The following is a 23,095-nucleotide window of genomic DNA, read 5'->3' as shown; positions in this document are numbered from 1 at the left end:
TCTTACTCCTTCTTCTGTAACTATCTTTCAAATAAATAAACATTTCTCTTTTTAAAAGAAATATTGACAAAGTATATCAGTTTGAGAGAATAGTTGATGTGAAGGTCTGATGGTGAGACAGTGATACTTTATAGTCTAGAAGAAATTCAGTGAAATGAGAGAGTCAGTTTAGATAGTATGTGGTAAAGCTGTTAAGCCAAATAGAATGTTAACTGCAGTTTGGAGAAAGAATTAGAATTAGGGAAAGAGTGAAAGCCACGAGAGTAGATTTCAAAAACTACCATTATTAGAAAACAGTGTTGTTGTTGAATAGTAGTAGCATGAAAAAAGTGTTTGATTGTAGGCATAAATAAGAAACAATGGACATGGTGGTTGCAAACAACCACCATGGATAGTTGATGAGCAACCACTGGAAACAAGGATGAGTCCTGGATTATTGTCCTTTAGTGGCTGGGTAGGAGTGCTTTAGAGAAGGGGCATCAATGTATTGATAGTTGAGGGAGTGTTGGATTGAGTTCAGTTGTCAATATGTTGGAAATATCTGTTAGATATCCAAATGTAAAAAACAAGTAGAATTTTGAAGAAAGAGGGTTAATGTTGAGATTGGAGACTGAATGATGAAGATTCAGTAAGAGTACTTGACAATACTGTGGGTCTAAATATGATGGGTAAATCCAGTATTCCATCACCCCATGCAGCCTAATTGTGTAACTTTTATTCATTGATGCTTGTCAGTCCAGATACAGATGTAGAGATAGTGAATGGATATTTCTGAGATTGAGGTTTTATCAGCTTATTATCAAATAAATATAGTTGAGGTTTTAGGATATTAACAGTTAAAATAATAGACCATAGAATCTAAGCTGGGTAATATAATTTTATTGTTATTTATTAAGTGATAATTATATGGTAGGCACCAGGAGAATGAGGAATAGAGGAAATTAATGTACTGGTTAGTAGACAAGAGTTCAAAGTGAGGTAGAAAAATGAAATAGCTGAGCAAGCATCTACAAAGTGAGTGAGATGTGTGTCTGAGTGATTTCAAAGGTAGACAGGTTTTGGTAGGTACTGATATCTAGCAAGGGTGTGGGAACCTTTTTCCTTACCAACACCCATTTAGATACTTATACCATTTGCAGGCCATACAAAGTTATCAGTTTAAAAGTTATCCTGCTGGGGTTAGTGTTGTGATTGTATATGGTAAAGCTGCTGCCTGCAAAGCCGGCATCCTATAAGAATATCAGTTTGTGTTCTGGCTGCTCCACTTCTGATCCAATTCTTTGTTAATGGCTTGGAAAAGTAGTGGGGATGACCTGAATGTTTGGGCCCCTGCCACCCACATAGGAGACCCTGTTGAAGCTCCTGGCACCTGGTTTTGGCCTGACCCAGCCCTGGCTGTTGTGGCCATCTGGAAAGTGAGCCAGCAGATGGGAACTCAAGATTTTGTTTATTAAAAAAAATAGCCCGCTATAGATTTATTGAATTTCAATCCCCACCTGTAGTTGCCTTGGCAGAGCCAAGTCAAATGATTTTGCAGGTCTTATATGTCCCATTGGCTAGACATTCTGCTTTGCTGATCTAAGGAAGTATAGAATAGGGCTACTGAAAATGTGAAAGTCAAAATTTAGATGCAAGTTTTCAACTGGTCTTTTCACATGACTGAAAAGAGTATAATGTTACTGACTTCTAGTAGAGTAGATCAGTATGAAATAATACAATGATTGAATTGAAGAGATCAATCAGAAGGTTATGGCATCTGTTATTTATGTGATCTGGGATAAGTTGCTAGGAAATGAGAATAGTGGCAGTATTTATTTCATATCTAGTAGCTGGAACTAGAAAAATGTAAATAAAAATAAATGCTATTTTAACTTTAGTTTGAAGTAATTTCAAACATATATCAAGGTTGTAAGAATAATACAGATATAACAGCATCATATGTTAGGGCAGCTAGAAATCTCTCATATCTTGTCGGAAATGGTATAAACTACTTTGGTACTTTTGGTCTGGCAATTTCTTATGGAACTACATATATACCTACTTGTAACCAATGCAGAACTTCCACTCCTAGTTTTTTGTTGTTGTTGTTGTTTTTTTAAGATTCAATAATACAGATGGGGCCAGTGGTGCAATGGATAACGCGTCTGACTATGGATTAGAAGATTCAATAATACATCAGTTTTATTCTCACTGAGTTTGTAACCATTAAAAGAAGATAAACCAAGGAAAGTAATCAGATTTAAGTGGGCCTCTTATGCTCGAAAAATAAAAAGGTACCCAACTAATGTGCTTAGAAGTAGCAGGCTTGGTGGTCCTATATTTTGAAGTGTTTCAGAATGGTTTTTAAGGTAACAGTGGGAAAATACCCATTATCCCATTCCAAAGTTCAAATAGAGGGCAGTAGACATTCTTTATACCCCAAAACTATGGGCAGTTCAAATGTGATCAACGTAAAGTGTAGAATGGAGATGTTCTTAACACAACTAGGACTCAGCAAAATCTAACACACTAAAATCATATGATTACATTTTTTGAAAGAAAATGTACAAAAATAAATAGGAATTTTAAGATTTTTCATTTGAAGGTAATCTTAATGCTATTGAATTCACAAATATGCTAATTTAAATGCCCAATCCTATTTATCTAAAACACACATTGCAAACATACAAATATCTATTCTCTACACACATCAGTGCCCGTTCGTATCATGGTTTGGAATCGGGAGAATAGATTCCCCTTAACCCACAGGTCAATAGATGTTTCTCCACAGTTAATGTTAGCAAAATTCATACAAAATAGTAATTAACAATGATCTTCTTATTAACTCACAAGGAAACACTTGCAAAACTGCATTGTGTTTAAGTTTGTACTAAAATGTAGAAAAACTGAACTACACCCATATTGATAAGGTAAAAATTACTTAATATTTTATTCCTGGTACCATTACCACAACTTACAGGGCAATATACCTGATGTAATGAAAATAAAAAGAAAAGACAAAGCTACAACAGATAAAAGACCGCAGGAATGTACATCTAATTGACACTACACTGCATTAATCAATAGCTGCACTTTTTTGCAAACTGTGGCTATGACAGTCCTGAACAAGAAGGGTTTCCTGTTTAAGCTGCAGTAACTTTTCTGACTATGGATCATCGTTCCTCCTGTAGCAGATTTTTACAGTTCCTCTAATGCATTTGAGATAACTGTCTCAAAGTAACCTGCAGCTTTCCTGATAACTCTTAGCTCTCTCTCCTGCTAAGAACTGTAGCTGTTTTCTGCTGTTTTTAGAACCATCTGCTACCAATCCACAACTTCCACCACCAGATCTATAACCACCACCATAGGGACTGCCCAAGCTTTTTCTACCAGAACTGCTCCCTTTCATGGATCCATAATTTGATTGCTGTTGTCCACTATAATTTCTGAAATCATTGCAGTTTCCACCACCACCACCATAGTTGCCTCCAAAATTTCCTCCTTCATTGTAACCGTCATATTCTCCTCCTCCACCATATCCACCACCTTGGTTTCCATATCCTGGTCCACCACCACCACCACCACCATAGCCTCCCCTGCTACTGTAACCAGGACTACCACCATAGTTGCCACAATCACCTCCAAAACCATTATATCCATCATCACCTCCTCCATAACTTCCTCTGCTGCCACCACCATCTTCACCTCCTCTTCCACCAAAGTTTCCTCCACGACCCATAAAGTTGCCAGACCCACCTCCACAGCCTCTCGGTGATCCAGCAGCAGACTGCATCTCTTGTTTAGAAAGGGCTTTTTTTCACTTCACAGTTATACCCATTAATAGTGTGGTATTTCTGCAACAACAATTTTATCAACTATATCATGATCGTTGAAAGTTACAAAAGCAAATCCTCTTTTTTTGCCACTCTGTCTTCCATAACTCCTATGATTTCAATCTTGACATACTTCTCAAAGTAGTCTCTCAAATCATATTCCTCTGTATCTTCTTTAATACCACCAACAAAAATTTTATTTACTGTTAGATGGGCTCCAGACTTTACTGAAACCTCTCTAAAAACAGCTCTCTTTGGTTACACAACATATCCATCAACCTTGTGTGGTTGACCACACATTGCTACATCCACCTCTTCAATACAAGAGTAAGTCACAAAACCAAACCCCCTGGAACATTTTGGTTGGGGGTCTCTCATTACCACACAATCTGTCAGCACACCTCGTTTCTCAAAAGGTTCTCTGAAATGATCATCTGTAGTTTCAAAGCTCAGTCCACCAATAAACAGTTTCCTCAACTGCTCTGGTTGCTTTGGATCATGACCTTCCCTCCCCCGGGGGTGGCAGTAATGGCAGGCTGTTTGTCTACATTACACTAGTTATAATAAATTTTCCTCAAAAGATTATATGTCTGTATTTAGCACTGTTTCATTCATATGAAGTTCTACAGGAGGGAAAGCCAATCGTTAGTGATAAAAAAAATTCATCAGAACAACATGGAAAGGTGGGGATTGACAAGAATTTACAGTGAGAGTACTTTCTGAGATATGGGTACGTTATTTTTGTGAAATTATATTTGGTTCATTTGTTCCTGCATTGAATTGTGTGTGACAGGAGGAAGGGATGGAAGGAAGGCAGGAGATAGAGGAGGAAGAAGTGGGTAGAGAAAGAAAATAGAGAAAAGAGAAAATAGGCAGGCTCCCATCAGCTGATTCACTCTCCAAATACAAAAGTCAAGGATAAGACAAACTGAATTGAAAGCTGAGAGCTTAATCTGGGTCTCCCACATGACATGGGTGGCAAGGACCCGGAGACTGTTGCTTGTTGCCTCCCAGGATCTGCATTGTTGGGCAGATGGAATTGGAAGCCAGAGCCGGGACATGAACCCAGGTACTCTAATATGGGACACAGAGTCCCAACAAACATCTTAACCAGTAGGCCAAACACATACCCCTCTATGTTCAATTTTTATAAATTCTCAGACTCAATCCATCATCAGTGTTTTAAAAAAAAGTGATGCAAACTCAGTAGCTTGTATAACACATTGCTTGTAGCTTTGTAGACAGAGGAGTCTGAACTTCAAGATCCTGGCAGATTTAATGTCTGCCTGGTAAGAGCCCACCTTCTGCTCTGTAGATACTGATCTTGTGCAGTGTTCTCACATGGAGGAAGAGGGTAGGGAGTGTTCCACCTTTGTGAACGATTTGCTTCTCCAGAGGCTCTGCCTCCTGATATCATCACTTGTGCATTAGGGGTTCAATACATGAATTTGGAAAGCACAAGCATTCAGTTCCTAACAACTCCCCTAAGTCCTTGTTGAATTAATTTGATTTTTTTTCAGTATGTAGAGCATGAATAATAGTGATGTTCCTCTCTTCTATCCTGTCCTCCCCAGTCATTTACCATTGTAAATAACCAGTTTCACTGGTTTCTAGCTTTTTCTTCCTTTGTTCCTTTTTGTAGCTATAAGCAGGTCCTGTATATTTTATTTGCTGATTCTTTATTACACAAAATAACAGCTTACTTTATATAATCTTTTGCAGTTTGCTTTTTCACTTGACAGTATATTCTAGAAAATAATTAAGATCAGTTAATGACATTTTTAAAAAACAGTTACACAGCACTTCATTGTGGGTATATATGATAGTACTGTATAGTTTTTCAACCAATTTCTCTAAATTTTGGTGAATAGGTAGTTTCCAATACTTTCCTGCAATGAATAACTACATGTGAGTGTTTTGGTATTGTTGAAAGGTAAATCCTTTTAAGTGGGATTGTGAGGTTAAAGAATATAAAACTGCATTGTAATTATGGTATATATTGCCAAATTTCCTTTTATGAGGGTTGTCATACTTTGATTTCCTATTAGAATTCCCATTTGTACATGGATTTACCAAGAGAGTGAGTTGTCATACTTTTTTATTTTTATCAGTCTGTTGGGGGAGAATTGATAATTCAGGATAATTCTAATTTGTATTTTTCTTTCAAAAAATATTTTCAGCTACTTGAAAGGCAGAATGGCATACACACACTCACAGGGCAGCTCTTTCATCTAATGATTGATTCCCCAAATACCTTCAACAGGGGAGTAGGACAAAGCCAGGAGTCTGAAACTCCCATTTAGATCTTTGATTTGATTGAAGTTTATTCTTGTCTATAGTATAATGAAGCTATCCAATTTTTCCTCTAAATACTTAAATTAAGGGTTTTTTAATCACCATTTATTAAAAAAAATGCATCCATCATTGCAGGCATGGACAATGGCAGAGAGTCCAGCACCTATTGTCAAAATATAGCTAACAGTTTCATTGGGAGTCCATCTTTGATCTGGATATAATAGTCTCCATTATGATGGATATATGACATTTACGAAGAACTATACTATACTAGGGGAACTCAGTGAGGGCAGAGGGAACTTGGGGAGGGAGTAAGAGAAATCCGAGGCCTATGGAACTGCATCATAAAATGATGATGATGATAATAATAAAGAAGTAAAATAAAAATTTAAAAATAAAAAAATCTGCCTCTAATAAAAATTTTAAAATCTTTTTAAAATGTGTTTGCCTTTCTCATATAGTAAATTTCTAAACTGAGTAATTTTGTATATAAGAATGCTTTTGAAAGTTTGTGAGAAAGTTGAATTTAAAAAGAGTGCGCATCATCCATGATGTTTGTTTTGTTTTTTGAAAATTTTTTTATTTGAAAGAGTGACAAAGAGGAATCTTCCATTCACTGATTTACTTCCCAAATGGCTACAATAGTTAGCACTAGATCTGGGTGAAACCAGGGGTGAAGAATTCCATCTCCATCTCCCATATGGATCCAGCAACCTAGGACTGGACCATGTTTTATTTTCTCAGGTTCATTAGCAGGGAGGTGGATCAGAAGCAGAGCAACCAGGACTTGAACTTGGTCATCTTATTTGGGATGCTGGTATTGTAAGCAACCATTTAGCTTATTGTGCCACTTGCCAGTCCATTGTGTCTTTTTTTTTTTAAGATTTATTTTATTTTTATTGAAAAGTCAGATATACAGAGAGGTTCACTCCCCAAATGGCCACAACGGCTGGAGTTACATCAGTGTTTCATTCCTTTTTATGGCTAAATAATATTATGTTAAATGATTATGTCAAAATTTATTTATCTGTTCATCAGTTGATAGATATTGTGTTGTCTGGAATAATGCAACTATAAATATGTACAAAATGTGTTTTCATTTCTCTTGGACATATACCCAGGGGTGGAATTGCTGGTTTCTAGGGGAATTCTGTGATCAGTTTTTTAAATGATTGCCAAATTGTTTTCCACAATAATGACAATATTTTGCATTCCCACCATCAATGTAAAGGGTTCTGATCTCTCTACATCATTGCCCAACATTTGTTATTTTCTGTTGTTATGTATAACCATCCTCATGGGTGTGAAGTATCTCATTGTAGTTTTGATTTGTGTCTTGTAAATATGTATTTTTCATGTGTTCATTGGCCATTTGTGTTTCATTTTTATAGCAGCTTTTCTACAGTGGTCTGAAGATTACTAGGTGGTTAATCTTTGTCCCATCACAGTTGATGGGAAAATAAACAAAATACTGTTTTATGAAGAATATAATAAACTTCAAATTGATGTTTTACAAAGATACCTGTTATTTTTTAGTATGAACAGATGTTTAGCTCCATTTGTGTTCTGTATTCTCTTATGGGTGCCATGGGTGATGACTTTGTTATGAATAAATGGAAGCAAAATTGAAGTCACATAATACTCTTATGATAGTCCTTTCCCTCAGATCCTTGATTTTACTGGATTACGTTAATGAATTTTGATGGATAGGTTTTTAAAGGTTTTGTGTTCAGACTCTATAAATATGGATATTACTGTATAACTGTATATGTGCCGATATATAAAATTGCTTTTACTTACAAATTACAAGCTTAACAATGTATTTATGTGTGCCTTACATAAGAATATTTAACCCATAGAGATTTATGCTAAATTATATATTCAGTTGATGACACTTACCATTAAGTCTGAGAAAGTTGTATTAGTTTTCAGTTAGTACTCAGATTACTTTATGGTTTTTATAGTAATTGTGTATTTTAAATAATTTTTCTTTTATCTCTGGCTTAAGAAACTATGATCTTGTATATTGACACAGAAGGAGAAAAGTTTAATATACATTTTATAGGATAAATATAAAAGAAAAAGTGTGTATATTCAGTTACTATAAATGGATTCAGTGTTTACCTTTGAGAAATGAGAGGCCACTAAATATTAGCTGTCCAAGAGAGGCTATCACTGTGTATGGCTTTGTCTGCTCCTTTTGAGAAACTTCATGATGCTCTAAAATGTGCAGTTACAAAGCTTTGGATCTCACAAAAGCCTGAATACATCTTTGATTGGTTATATATTAAGGGAAACAGCCCTCAGCATGGTGCCAGACAAGTGTAGAGCCCAACCAATTTGATCCTTAAGCAGGGAGAATTCTATTCATCATTAAGAGGATAGATTGTAAAATGTTGTAATTATTTCAGCCTAAATTGGTTTCCAGCTATTTTTTTTCAATAAAACTTCTTTTCAAATTGTGAGGCAAGAAGACAGTTTTCATTTTGACAACCTTTCCTGCATTGTGTTTTTCTTCAAGTCCCCCCACCCTACCCTGTGGCCTACTCTGTTTACTGTTCAAATCTGAATCATAATGTGCATCTGGAGGGATCCTGGATCATGTGACTTACTGAAGTGTCTCTTGTCATTTATTAATACTCTTTCAAAGTCTAATTTTGATACAGTATTTGGTTATATGATGAAGCAACTTGCTCCTGTTCTTGATGGCTTTAGGGGTTTGTGCGTATGTAGCATGATTTTTTCCTTTCTTTTTTTTTTTTTTATCTTTGTACACTTTTTTTTTCAATTACAAAATGGAACAAAGAATGACAGCCACATTGGGCCTTGACAGGGATCCTTTCACTTGAAGGACCACTCCTATAATGAATGATTTTTATTCAAGTGAATATTCATATATTTCTCTGATTCCAGTTTGTGTGAAATGACAGCCTGCAAACTGTTTTGTTTGATTACAATCCCTTCACCTTCATTTTCTTTTATGTCTATTTAAGCTCTGGACTTGCCATTTTCATCTTGACCCTCCCCCACATCTCTCTGTTTGTATTTTCTTTCATTGCAATTTTCCTCTTTCTGTTCTGTAGGCATTCACAGATTGTTTTTGGAGTTCATTAAAAGGGAGTGTGTTGTCTGGGTAGAAAATTACATTTGCATGCTTGAGAGGGGCCTGAGGGTGTTTGTGAGGTTTGGAAAGGATTTTTTTTGAGATGTCAAGAGATGAGAGAAGAGAGAAATAAAGATTTTTATAAAGAAAAAAGAGAGATGCTGAGGTGATTTCTCCTATTCTCATTCTTTTCTTTCCTTGTTACATATGTCTGATTTTCTTTTTTTTTTTTCTGCATGTATAAACCACTTGACCAACAATGGAACAGATTAAAGCCTTTCTTAGAACTGTATTTGAATGCATAGTTGAATTCTACAAAGAAAAACCTTTCCTGTGATGGTAATTGTACATTTATGAGTGAAGCTGACAAGTTGCTATGTATATGAATATATAAATATTTTTTCTTTTCTTTTGTGGTAATTGGAGGGATATTTTTAGGAAAGTAATTTCTTGATATTTAATCTAAATGTATCTACTTAGAAGTTGAATCATGCTTTGAATTAGGATTTCCCACTTTCGAACTCTACTTATTTATTTATTTATTTTGTCTTAGATTTTTAGATATAGTATTTACTTGAAGTAGATGTTCATTTTTTTTTCTTTTGTTAAAGTTGATGTGATTTGCTATCAGGAGCATGTCACTTAGGCCTGTTGGAACAAGAGGAAATCATAGAACAATTATAATAAAAGAAATATATTTCACAGTAGCAAAAAATGTAGAATTCAGTTAGGTTTATAGTTAATACTAGAGATGTGGATAGTATAGGACTGACAAGGTCATGTAAGGAAAGGGTGGAGAAATAAAGGATTTACTTTATGCTTTAAAGAATTTTCACAGGAAAGTAAGTTGATCTATCACAGGGGTAAGGTTTTTCCTTTTTTTTAAGTCTGACTTGCAGCAAATACTTTTAATTGAATCAGCACGTTCTTACAGGCAGTAGGACTACTGAGAGCATAGGCATGATAGCTGTCCTCTGAGTGTATGCATCTGCAGTTGTGGGGAGGGGTATCTATAGTGTCCTGAAAACAGGGGGACTTCTATTTCATATATTTTAATGGATTGAGGAAGTCTGATAACATATAAATTTGCCTATACTTTTAGACTTAATAATTGTCATATAGTAGATGTATATTGAAAAAGCTGTAAGTTGTTAAGTGCTAAGGAAAAAGTTGCAGAACAAATAATTTTGACTCATTATTAATATTTCATTCTTTTCATGTTTGTTTCTTGCTTCTTGAAAAAAAAAATCTTAGCTCTTTTCATCAGCTATTGTATTTATTATCTCTTGTAGTAAGCATTTATTATCTAGACCTGTTAACTCTCTCTCTTCACATTTTTCTCTTAAGCCTAATTCAACCAGTTGTCACTATACTATTCCAAATTTGTTCCCATCAGAGTCACCAATGACCATTATTAATTATCATTTCTCAGTTCTTGTCTTACATGGCTATCAGCAGTGTCTGATACAGTTAGTCACTCTTGATTCATCTTCTCAGGGCTTCTAAGATAACACATTCTTTTAGTTTTCTTCTACTTCATTGATAGCTGCCTTTTAGTCTCCTTTGCCAATTCTTCCTCTTCTCTGGCTGCCCCCTGCCACCAGTTTTAAAAGTAAAAATGTCTATAAAGTGCCACACAGTGAAATTGACTTTTAAAAATATTCATTGTATGAATTTGAGGTATAATTCATATAATTGGTACCGTAATCAGGATAGTTCCATCTCTTCATGAGAGTCTTTCGTGCTCTCCCCTTCTAGTCATATCTGAAATGCCTGGAGCCACTGATCTATTTTTCCGTCACTATAGTTCTGTCTTTTTGAAAATGTTGCACAAATACAATTGTACAGTAAAGCCTTTCTAGGTGGCTTCTTTTTTACAGCATGATGCCTTTGATATGGTGCTTCTGATTGCCAACTAGTATTGTAATGTATAAACTCAACATAAATTGTTTATCTTGTTCAAGGATATTTGGGTTGTTTCCAGTTTTTGGCAATTCTGAATAGAGCTTCTGTAACACTGATTAATCAGGTTTTGTGTTAACATTAGTTTTCATTTCTCTAGGGAGAAATCCCAGGAGTGGGATTGCTGGGTAATATGGTAAGTGTATGTTTAACTTTTTAAGAAATTGCTAAATGCTTTTCCAGAGTGCCTGTATCATTTTATATTTCCACCAGCAACGCATGAGAGTCCCAGTTGTTCTGCATCCTCACCAGCCCTTGGAATTGTCAGTTTTTTTATTTTACCCATTCTCATAGGTACGTAGTAAGATCTTGTCATGATTTTAATTTGCATTTTCCTAATAGCTAATGATGTTGAACATTTTTTTAGTGTGCTTTATTGCCATTTGTACATTCTTTTTGGTGAAAGTTTAACTGTTTTGCCTATTTTTAAATTGAGTTGCTTGTTTTCTTTTGGGTTTTGAGACTTCATTATGTATTTCTGATACAAGTGGTTGGTTGGACATGTGTTTTGCAAATATTTTCTCCCAGTCTGTGCTTTATTTTCAATCTGCCTGATCCCAGGTCAAAATATTTTGTTATGTTTTATTTAAAACACTATATTCTTTAAAATTTTACATTTAGATTGTGTTTTATTTAAGTAATTTTTGTACAAAGTATGAGGTTTAGATGGGACTTACTTGTTTTAGCTTATGGCTATTCAGGACTTAATGCTAAATGTCAGTCTCATGAACATGTGACTGTTGCTGAGGGACTATGCTTTTAATATAGGGGAAAGCAGTGGGAGTGGTGGGAGAACACGGGGTGGTGAGAAGGGAAATCCTTGAGCCTAAGGAGCTGTATAATAAAAAATGTTAAAAATGAAAAAAATGTCAACCATGTATGTTGAAAAGACATTGAATTGCTCTATTGAATTGATTTTGTATCTTTGTCAAAAATTAATTGACTGTATTTGAAAGATACATTTCTAGCCTGTATCTATTTCATTAGATTATGTATTCATCCCACCCCATTATCACTCTGTCTATATTACTATATTAAACTTTTGTTGAATTTTTATTAACATAAAGAGAACATATTTTACATATTTCATAGATGCCATTCTAAGAAGATAACCCTACTTTCCTTCCTTCTTTCCTCCCTCAGTCCCCCTCTGGTAATCTTTTGCTTTTTTAATTTAAGTTTTGATTTATTTATTTATGGAAGCAAGGTAGACACACAGAGAGAGTTCCATCCACTGGCTCACTCTTCAGAGGTGCTGGGAACTCAACCCAGGCTTCTCTAACGGGCACTGAAAACTTGACCATCAAGTCTTCAGCGTTGCCCCACTTTTGTCTGTACTATCCTGAAGCTAGTGCTAAACAGCCAATCCTATATCATCTTCAAATTAGCATGATTGGACCTAACTGAATGAATCAGTGCCTAAAGCCTTGCCTTGCACACACTGGGATCCCAGATTGTCATTTGTATCCAGGCTGCTCCACTTCCCACCCAGCTTCCTGTTTGTGGCCTGAGAAAGCAGTAGAGGACCTTGGGACTATGCCCCCATGTGGGAGACCTGGGAGAGGGTCTTAGCTTCAGATTAGCTCAGCTCCGGCTATTGTGGTCATTTGGGGAGTGAACCAGCATACAGAAGATCTTTTTATATTTTCTCTCTCTAAATCTGCCTTTCCAGTAAATTCATTGAAAGTGTCTCTGTAGACAGTTATGGGGTCTTTAGATAAGTTACTTTTCCAATCTCTGTGCTTTTATTGTTATTTCTCTTAGTGACTATCTTATCTTGTTCTGGATCCTGGAAGGGAGACATTAAGCCTTTTACTATTTAGTATGATAATAGATGAACCATTTTTTAGATGCCCTTTATCAGGCTTAGGAAATTTGCTTCTATTACTAGCTAACTAAAGTGTTCTTTTTAATCATGAATGGATGTTGTATTTTTTCAAGTGCTTTTTTTCTATGTCAATTGGCATGGTCATTTTTTTTCCCTGCAGCCCATTATTATGTTAGATTACATGAATTGATTTTCAAAAATTGAAGCAACCTTGAATTCACATGAGAAAACTCACTTTGTTGTGGTGTAGTATTCTTTGTATACTGTGTTTTTAAGCATTGTTAAGTAAATAAACACTGAGGATTGTTGTTTTCATGGTGAATTTACTATTTTATCATCACACAATATTCTTGTTTACTTTTGCCCAAAGTCTGTTTTGCCTACTATTAATATAGCCACAACAGATATATTTTGTGTTTGCATAGTATACTCATACATTTTTATTCTGTTTGAAAGGAGTTTTTTTTTTTTTTTTTTGTAGTCAGCTGGTTCTTTGTTTCTTGGTTTGGTCTTGTTTGCTATTTATTTATTTATTTATTTATTGTTGAGAGAGGGGAAGAAACAAACAAGGCCCATCAACTGTTTCATTCCCAAAATACCCACTATAGCTACTGAGCTAGTGTTGAGCCACAACCCTTAATCAGGAGCCGGGATGCAATCCAGATCTCCAACATGGGTGAGAGGGCCTCTATCCTGAGCTGTTACTTGTCTCTTTCAAGAATTTGCATTGGCGGGAAGCTGGAATAAGGAGCTAAAGTGGCACTATAAAGCAGACACTCGAGTGTGGGATGCTTGTGTCTTAACTGACATCAAGGTCAAATGCCTGTCCCAGGCAGTTGATGGCTTGATAAAGTGGTGGAGCATGTTTTGGTTTTAGCAGGCATTCTGCCTAATTAAATTCAGACCTCAGATTACAGCCTGGCACCTGTATCCTTGACTCCACCATCGGTTCTGTTATTAAAGATGTGTTTTACCACTCATTAGCTGGTTTGGTACTTGGTGTAATGGTCTATTTGTTAGAGTCTGTGTTAAGCCTAATGAAATCAGCCCCACATGTTTTTAAGTTGAGCTTGGCCTAGAGTTCGTAACAAGTTAATAAGGTTCTCTCATGAAATCTTCCACCACTGTCATTTTCCTAGATCTTTCTGATTTTCACAGTTGTCCCTTTCTTGTGCCAGAAATTCAGGGGCCTACTCAATCCTTTCTACTATATATATATACACATCTAGTTCCAAACAGCAAGCAAACAGAAAAAGGTAAAGATATGGGGAATTGGCTACACCCACTTACAATCTCAGCTTTACTAAACGAAGAAAGGGCTTCTTCAGAGTTTTAGTTTTTGATGACACTGGATGTCACTGATGTTTCTGCTGTAGCCTTCGTTGTCCATTACTGCAGTATTGCCTGAGGGTTTCACTGGAACGTTACCAAGCCAATGGACAGAAAGAACTGTCAATCTGGAATTATATACCCACTACATATATCTTTCATGAATTGTGGAAAGAGAAGGACAATTAAGGTAACTTAGTCAACAGATCTGCTATTAAAGATTCACTAAAGACATTCAAAAAACAACAACAAGGGGAAAATAGGAGAATCAAGATGGCGGAATAGGGTAAGGACACGTTTAAATGGACAGAGAAAAACATTTCATCAGAATGAAGCAGAGAGGAATAATTCAGGAAATAGGAAAGGACAGAACAACAGCAGAGGGGTACCTGGAGACTGACAGACAGAGGAAAGCAGCGGGCACAGCAAAGTGGTGTGGCAGTGATTGATACTCCAGCAGCATTCAGCTAACAGCAATCTGAACTCCACCAGCAGCCAGAACTCTACCAGCAACCAGGTGGGAAGGGACTTGCACTGGGAGCTTGGGAGGTGAACCCAAAGAACTGACCTTCCTGCTGGTCCATTTGATTTGACCAGGAGTAGAGACAGAGCAGCAGATCCCAGACGGGCAGTGCAGGAACAGGGTGGATTTCACAGCCCAGTCAGCACCCTAGAGCCAAACTGGGCGCCATTTTGCATAAGAAGAAAACGGCAAGGGAAAGGATTGAGCATGCGCTGAGCTGCGAGTGAGCTCATTTCTGACTCAGTGAACTGCATTGACATGGCATTCCACAGGTTACACCCGGTACAGGTCTGGGTAGCCCTCAGACCTGACGGCCAGCAGATCAAGAACTGTAGTAGTGGTACGTCAGGTGCCATTTTGTACACTGTGGCAATAGCTTTGGGATAGCAGGAGCCAACAGTGAACTGCGCATGTGTGTTGAGCACGCAAGAACTTGCTGAGATCAATGGATTGCACTGGTCCCGCAGGAAAATAATACCAACTGTAGCATTGTACCGGTAGGAATAAGTCCGTGTGGCACCCAGACCTAATGTCCAACAAGATCAGCGCCACTAACAACCTAATTATATAGGACACCTGGTGTCTCTCTAATCCTGGGACCTGCTCCAACCAGAAGAGGGAGACAGGTTGCAAAGACAACAGTGCAGCCTCAGCACGGTATCACAGGAGGAGTAGAGCGGTGAGCCAGGAGCTGGGGCTGTGGAGACCACGGTGGAAATCTGACATAAGAACCTAGAGCTGGAACTCGCTGGAGGTTGTGGCACAAGTGGCTGCAAGCAAAAAAGTTGTGTACCAACTGCAATAAGTAGAATTGCATTGCAGACCTGTGGGTGACAGCCTAGAAACCTGCCACAAGGAGAAGAATCTGATAACCAGAAGTACAATGATCAAGAGCAAAAGAAGAGACAATGGCACAATGAATATTACTGAAAACTCCCCTGCAAAGGAGCAAAACCCTATGCCAACCTCAGAGTTAATTGAGGAAGACATCGAGAAAATGGGGAACACAGAATCCATAAGACTCATTTTAAAGCTTCTGATCAAAAATGAGAAGCTCATGCAAGAGTTCAAAGAATTTAAGGAAGCAATGTATCAAATCAAGGCTGGTATATCAGAAATTAAGAACAGAGTAGAGCAAATTACAAGTACAGTGGAGAGTCTCCAAAGTAGACTGAAGCAAGCAGAAGAAAGAATCTCAGAATTGAAAGATATTTCCTGTCATCAGGGGGAAGCAAACAAAAAGCTTAAAGTAGAGCTAGATCAGGCCAAAAAAAGTATTCAAGAATTGAAAGACACTCTTAAGAGGCCAAATATAAGAGTTATGGGAGTCCCAGAAGATGCAGAAAGAGAAGCTGAGTTTGCAAATGTATTTAATGAAGTAATCAAGGAAAATTTCCCTAATCTGGAGAAAGAATTGGGAAACAAGATCCAGGAGGGGCACAGAACTCCCAACAGGCTTGATCAAAAGCGATCTTCACCGAGATACATGGTCATCAAGCTGTCTTCAATTGAACATAAGGAAAAGATCCTTAAATGTGCACATGAAAAAAATCAATAGACATATAAAGGAATGCCAATTAAACTCACAGGAGATCTCTCACAGGAAACTCTGCAGGCCAGGAGAGAATGGAGAGACATATTCCAGATTCTAAGAGAAAAAAATTGTCATCCTAGGAGAACATATCCAGCAAAGCTTTCTTCTGTCTTTGAAAATGAAATAAATTCTTCCACACTGAAGAAAAGTTAAAAAATTTTGCCTCTTCCAGACCTGCCCTACAAATGATACTTCAAGACAGAGATACTTGACAGAGAAGAGGAATAGCACCTACCAAAACCAAAGGCAAATGGGAAGAACATCCCAGTAAAATGACAACAGAAGACTAAACCAATGAACAACCCGTTCCTAAAATGACAGGACCAAAGTACCACCCATACATATTAAACTCTGAATGTAAGTGGCTTCAGCTCAATCAAACGTCATAGATTAGTAGCTGGATTAAAAAACAAAACCCATCTGTTTATTGTCTGGAGGAGACACACTTCACTAACAAAGATCAGCGGAAACTATATTGCATGGGTTTTGTTGTTTTCTGTTGGTTTCATCTCTTCAAAACACTTTCTTCTGATTAAATGATTTGGTAACTCGTAGATCATGCAGTGGCATCATTTTCTTCAAGAAGGTTCTTGATCTTCATTCCTTCAGCTACATGTTAGTCATTTAATAGCATGTTATTTAACTTCCTGGTGTTGTTAATTTCTTTTTTCTTCCTGATGTTGATGTCGTTTTGTGGCTCTTCATTTAAGGAGATGTATAGTAGCTATGAAATGGAGACTGTCATATCTAGTAACATGTCATTTAACTTCATGGCATTGTAAATTTCTATTTTTCTTTCTATTGTTGATTTTGTATTATGACTTTTCATTTGAGGGGATGTACAGTAGCTGTGAAATGGAGACTAACATCCAGAGGTGAGGATGCAGTGTAGTATGTATTTCTGCTTCCAGTCAAAGATGGACTTACAATGAAACTGTTTACTATATCTTGACAATAGTATGCTGGACTCTCTGCCATTGTCCATGCCTGCAATGATAGACATATGACTGTGTTTGAAGAACTATATGTTAGCAATGATATAGAGGAACTAGGCGGTGGGAGGAGTGAATTGGCGAGTGGATAAGGGAATATGGAACTGTATCATAAAATGATAATGCAATGTAAAAAAAAGTGGAAAAAATTTTTAAAATAAAAAAACATCAGGGGGAAAATGAATAGCACCTAGATGAGCTATGAAATGACTGAGCAGCCAGTTGGAATTCCTACAAAATGAAAGAATATAGAAAATATATTTGAAGAAATGATGCCTAAATTTTTCTAAATTTGTTAAAGGATACATTCATGAAGCTCAATGAATGGATTACAAAAAAGAAAACTGCATGAAGACGCATAAGTTTTACATTGCTTAAAACCAATGATAAAGAAAAAATTTAAAGGATGCAGTGAAAATAAGAAATAAACAAAAATATGGCCTTTTATACATGTATGTAAATTATCTGGTAATTATCTAATACCTGAAACTGTGGTATCCTACCTGGCTCTCTTGTCTCTTGAGAAAGTAACAAATCCTTGGACTCTGCATCCATGTGGAAGACCTAAAGAAGTTCCTGGCTCCCAGTTTCACACTGGCCCAGCTCTGGCTGTGGAGATTATTTGGGGGAATGAATTAGCAAAATGCAAGATTTCTCTGTGTTCCCCCAACCCCTTCCGCATAATTCTTTCAAGTAAAATAAATAATTTTTAAAAAATAATAAAGGTTGTCTTTTTGTGTTGCACTTTTGAGAATGTGACTGTTCTGTGTTGTGGTGAGGATTTTCTCTGGTTGTATCTATTGGGGGTCCTTCTGTGCTTGGATGTTCTTACATTTCTCTAGATAAGAGAAGTTTTCAACCAGTGTTTCATTGAGTAGCTTTTCTAGATCTATTTGCTCTTTACTGTCAGCAATACTTAAAATTTGAATATTTATTCATGTAATTGGGTCAACAGCCTGTCTGCCTGTCCTCCCTTCCCCCCCCCTCCTTTCTTCCTTTCTTCATTTTTTCCAACTGAGATATTTCACAAGTTCTGTTTTTAAGTTGAAGCATTTTTTATTCTGCTTGACCTAATCTGTTGTTGAGGTTTTCAACTACCTGGGTGTCATGTGGATGGAAGCACTCATTTGTTCTGCCAGGACTCTAGGGCTATCTGATGGCGGGGCAGATCTACGGGCTGCAGCTGTTGGACTGGCCTGGAGATGGGCAGGTCAAACTCTGCTCTTCATGGCAAATTCTACTTTCCCACCTGTTTTCCAGTTGACTACTGGAGGCTAGGAAAGGATGGGTGAGAGTGGTGCTTTGGCAGAAGCTTAGTTTGCAGAAACTGAGTCTTGGTTTCATTGTAGCAGGCCTGGTACTGAATTTCAAGTATCAAGTATGAACTTCATTCCCTAAGTGGGAGAGGTCTCTCTACAGTCTGTGTTAATTGGATCAAGTATACATAGCAGCTACTTCCTTCCTGCCTTCTTCAATGAGTCTTTTCTTATAATTATCTAAAACCTGGTACTGTGGTATCCTCCCTGGCTTTCTTGACTTGTGAAAGTGACTTGTAGCGAGTAACTATCCAAACTGGTGTGTGGGCAGATTGCCAGAGCATCCTACTCAGATGCCATCTATCTTCATGTAACTCCTGTTACCTTCACTCTATTTAAAATCAAAACTGACTAGGGCAGGCATTTAGTTAAGGTGTCTGTGTCACACGTCAAAGTATCTCTCTTTCTTTCAAATATAAAACATACCTTCCAACTCCTCCTTCTTTCCCTGCTCTTTTTCCCCCTTTTTGTTCTATAAGCACTTACATCTTCTAATATACTGAAGTTTACTATTTTTATTGCCATTCTTTTCTTACTAAAATGAAAGCATTACAAGAAATGGATAAGATATATTTTAAGAATTCATTCAAAAGCATCAGAAATTCCCAGATGATGGGACAAATAAAAAAGGCATCAAAGTACCAGAGCAGTGAGAATTTCCAGAGCTGACATCTTTTGGAGATACAACCCAAAGGAGATAAGCCCAAGTTTTTGGGACCGCTCAGGTGATTGTAGTTTTATAAGTTAGTGGCAAAGGGATTGGATGAGAGACTGAAAAGAGCTTTCAGCACTCGGGTAGGAGTACAAGGACAAAAATTATCTGCTTAGAAGGAAAGGCCTAGCAAGCACCTCAGGTTTGTAGTCAGAACTATGAAAGGCTACACTCTGAAAAGTAAGAATGAATCAGAAAAATATTCATATTTGAAAAAGCTAAAACCAAAGTCTTAATCCTATCAATAGTTTAAAAAATGATCACTGCTTCATTTAACTGCCTGCCAGAAAAACAAACCTTTGGAGGAAGGTATAAAATATTACAGAGCTCAGATTATTTCTTCAGTTTCTTATTCCCAACAACTGGAACTGAGTACAAAATAACCACTTATAATAAATACACAAGAGCTGACCAAACACTAAGAGCAAAATAAAAGGAAGAAAGAAAATAAGTAGTCTCATAGGAGATGCAGACAACAGACATCACTTATCAGATGCACACTTTAAAATTATAAAAGAGAGGAGCTGGTGCAGTGGTATAACAGGCCACTCCCTGTGGCTCTGACATCCCATATGGGTCTCAGTTTTTCTCCCAGTTGTTCCATTGACTGCTCCAGCTCCCTATTTATAGGTTGGGGAGGCAGCAGAGGATGACCCAAGTCCTTGGACCCCCTTGTAAGGTCCATGTGGGAGACAAGGAAGGAGCTCCTGGCTCCCAGCTTCAGACTAGCCTGGCTCTAGTTATTGTAGTCATTCAGGAAGTGAACCACTGGATGAAAGATTTCTCTCTGTAACTCTAGCTTTCCAATTAAAATAAATAAATAAATATATATATATATTTAAGTTATAAGCAGGAGTCCTTATTGTAATACATCAAGTAAAGCCCCTGCCTGGGACATTGGTATCCCATATGGGTGCCAGATGTCTCCCAGCTGCTGCACTTTGAAACCAGCTCTCTGCTAATGACTTGGAAAAACAATGGAAGATAACTCAAGTACTTGGGTTCCTGTATTCATATGTGAAACCAGGATATGGAGTCCCAACTCCTGGCTTCCACCGATCTGCTTTGATCATTGAAGCCATCTGAGGAATGAACTAGCAGATGAAACATCTGTGTCTTCCTCTATCTCTGTAACTCCTACCAGAGAAATAAATCTCTTTTTGCTAAAAAAAAAATTTTTTTTTATCGGAAAGGCAGATTTACAGAAAGAAGGAGAAACATAAATATCTTCCATCCACTGGTTCACTCCCCAGTTGGCACAATGGCCAGAGCTGAGTCCATTCAAAACCAGGATACAGGAACCTTCTCCATGTTGCCCACAAGATTCAGGGTCCCAAGCCTTTGGGCCATCCTATGCTGCTTTCCCTTGTCACAAGCAGGGAGCTGGATGGGAAGTGGATCAACCAGGACATGAACCAGCACTCATATGGGATGCTGGTGCTTGCAGGTGGAGGAGTAGCATGTTGAGCCATTGGGCTGACCCCAAAAGAAATAAATCCTTAAATAAAAAATTTAAAATGTTGGTACAGCCGTGAGGCTGAGGCAAAAACAGCTCCCTGCAGTGTAGCGGCTGTGGGGAGTGCCCAGCCAGGCTGGACCCAATGCTGGGGTCTCAGGCCAAAGTCATTGCTGACAGGTGGTGACAGAATCCTAAGCTTTGGGCGGCCAGTGCACCTGTTTGGCTTGAGGCTCTGCCTGCTGTCTCTTTGCCCAGTGGCAAGCATGGGGGGTTTTAGCATATATAATTGCTGCCTAGGGACATCCATGGATAAGGCCAGTGTGAGTGTAGGTGAGGGATGAATTCTGGCATGCACGTAATCTAGGGCTGGGAATAGGCTCGGCTGGGGAGCTGTGAGAGTATACCCTCGCTGGGTTTGGGTTTCCATGGAAGAGTGTGGGGGCCAGAGTGAGGGCTGCGTTCTGGTCTGGATATGGCTGCAATCACCCTTGGTACAAGGGTAAACTAGAACTGGATGCACCTAACTGGGCTAGACACCAACACCATATGGCGCTCTGGAGAACCTGGGTAGATATAGGACGGACTATGCTGGGTCTCTGCCCCTACTGAGGCATATGTGAGCAATGTCTGGGTATGGACAAGCCTTGGCTGAGCTGAAACATCCAACAGTAAGAAATGGAATGGACTGAAGCAAGGAAAGGCCACTGTTCCTACCAGGACAGGAGGTGGACTAAGTAAGGCTGGCCCATGGACCCACCAGTATGCGCAAGATCTGGCATAGGGAGAGGTTCTGATGGAGGAACTTGGGAAACTCTGTCAGGACACAGTCCTTGCAGGTGAGCCCAAGGGATAGGGAGCAACCAGACCAGGCCAGAGGAAGAGACCCACCAACATACATTTGACATAGATTGTGGGCAGATCAGGCTGAACCAGTTCACATTACCCACTGGTGAATCCGAGCACTAGAACAGAGTATGGGTCAGGCCAGGTTCGGTTGCAACACATGCCAGTGCACATTACGGAATGCCAAGGTGAGGTGAGCCGTACCAGATGTTCAACTGTTCAAACAGCACACGTGAGAACCAGGGAGGGAGGAGGCAAAGCCAGCAGGGGGAATGTGGGTTCCCCTGCTGGACAGTCACTGCCACTGGAGAGCATGGGTTGGGATTGGGGTATGCCAGACCAGGCAAGACTACAATACCTGTGTGCCTCATGTGAGCTAGATCAGGGAAAAGCCAGGTTGAGCTAACTGTTCTTACTGGTGCAAGCAAAAATTAGAGTGGATGAGGGTTGGTTGTGCTTTGCCACAACATCAGCAGGCAGAGGCTAGCACTGGGGCTAATTCTGTCAAGTTAAACTGCAGAACCACCTGGAGAGTGCATAATCCAGGAGTGGGAATGGCCTAGTAGAGAAATAGTGGGCACCTCCTTCTTGGGTTACCACTCCCACTGGAGATCATGAAAACCATGACGGGACAGGGGTGGCTAGACAAAAGGCACCAGCCAGTATTGGTATGGGCTGGATAGTAGGTTGGTTGGGTTGAACTAGGCTTCAATGCTCATTGACATGTATGAGAGCTAAATGGGATGTGGGACAGGCTGAACAAGTCTGCAGTACATAATGGCAAGCATGGGAACCAGGGCAGGGGAGAGACTTGGTGTGGGTTATGGGGAGTCGCCCCAACTAGGCTTCAGCTCCCATTGGTTTGCGTGAGGGTCAAGTATGAAGTAGGCAGGATTGGACTGGACTACAACAACCATTGGTTCACATGGAAAAGAGGGCAGGGAAACAGAACTGACCCAGCAATTTCAATGAACAGAATGTGCATAAACTGACTGGGGCAACAGACGGTGCCGGACCTTATACTGGCAAGCACACACAAGAATCAGGTTTGGAATCATCTCAGATGAAGTTTCTTTAGAGATCCCTCCAAATGAACTGCTGATCTCAGAACCCCAATCATGAAGAGACTATGTCAGCCAGTGGATTCTGAAGAGGTTTCATCGTGCCTGGAATGGTGAGATTGGCAGCAATTCAGAACTGTTGAGCAGGACCCTCAGAGCATCCCCATATTGGGGGCCTGGGATGGGTGGGAGGCTGGGTGGGGCTTCTCCCTTTCTTCTCCCCTGACCCAAGATACAGGGGGGAAAATGATGATATTAGTGTGGAA

The 23,095-nt window shown here is 38.6% G+C and overlaps 1 protein-coding gene and 1 pseudogene across 3 annotated transcripts in view; one reads left to right on the top strand and one right to left on the bottom strand.

Annotated features, from left to right (window-relative positions):
- ZSWIM5 (zinc finger SWIM-type containing 5) overlaps positions 1-23,095 on the top strand; it is a 137,861-nt gene that overhangs the window by 27,595 nt on the left and 87,171 nt on the right. The window lies entirely within an intron of this gene.
- The window catches only part of LOC121154776, a 29,256-nt pseudogene continuing 9,372 nt past the window's right edge, over positions 3,212-23,095 (bottom strand).

This window comes from Ochotona curzoniae, unplaced genomic scaffold (assembly GCF_017591425.1).
Source record: "Ochotona curzoniae isolate NIBS_2020 unplaced genomic scaffold, NIBS_Ocur_1.0 contig_2855, whole genome shotgun sequence".
NCBI classification, from domain to species: Eukaryota; Metazoa; Chordata; class Mammalia; order Lagomorpha; family Ochotonidae; genus Ochotona; species Ochotona curzoniae.
This window is presented reverse-complemented; position numbering and strand designations above follow the sequence as displayed.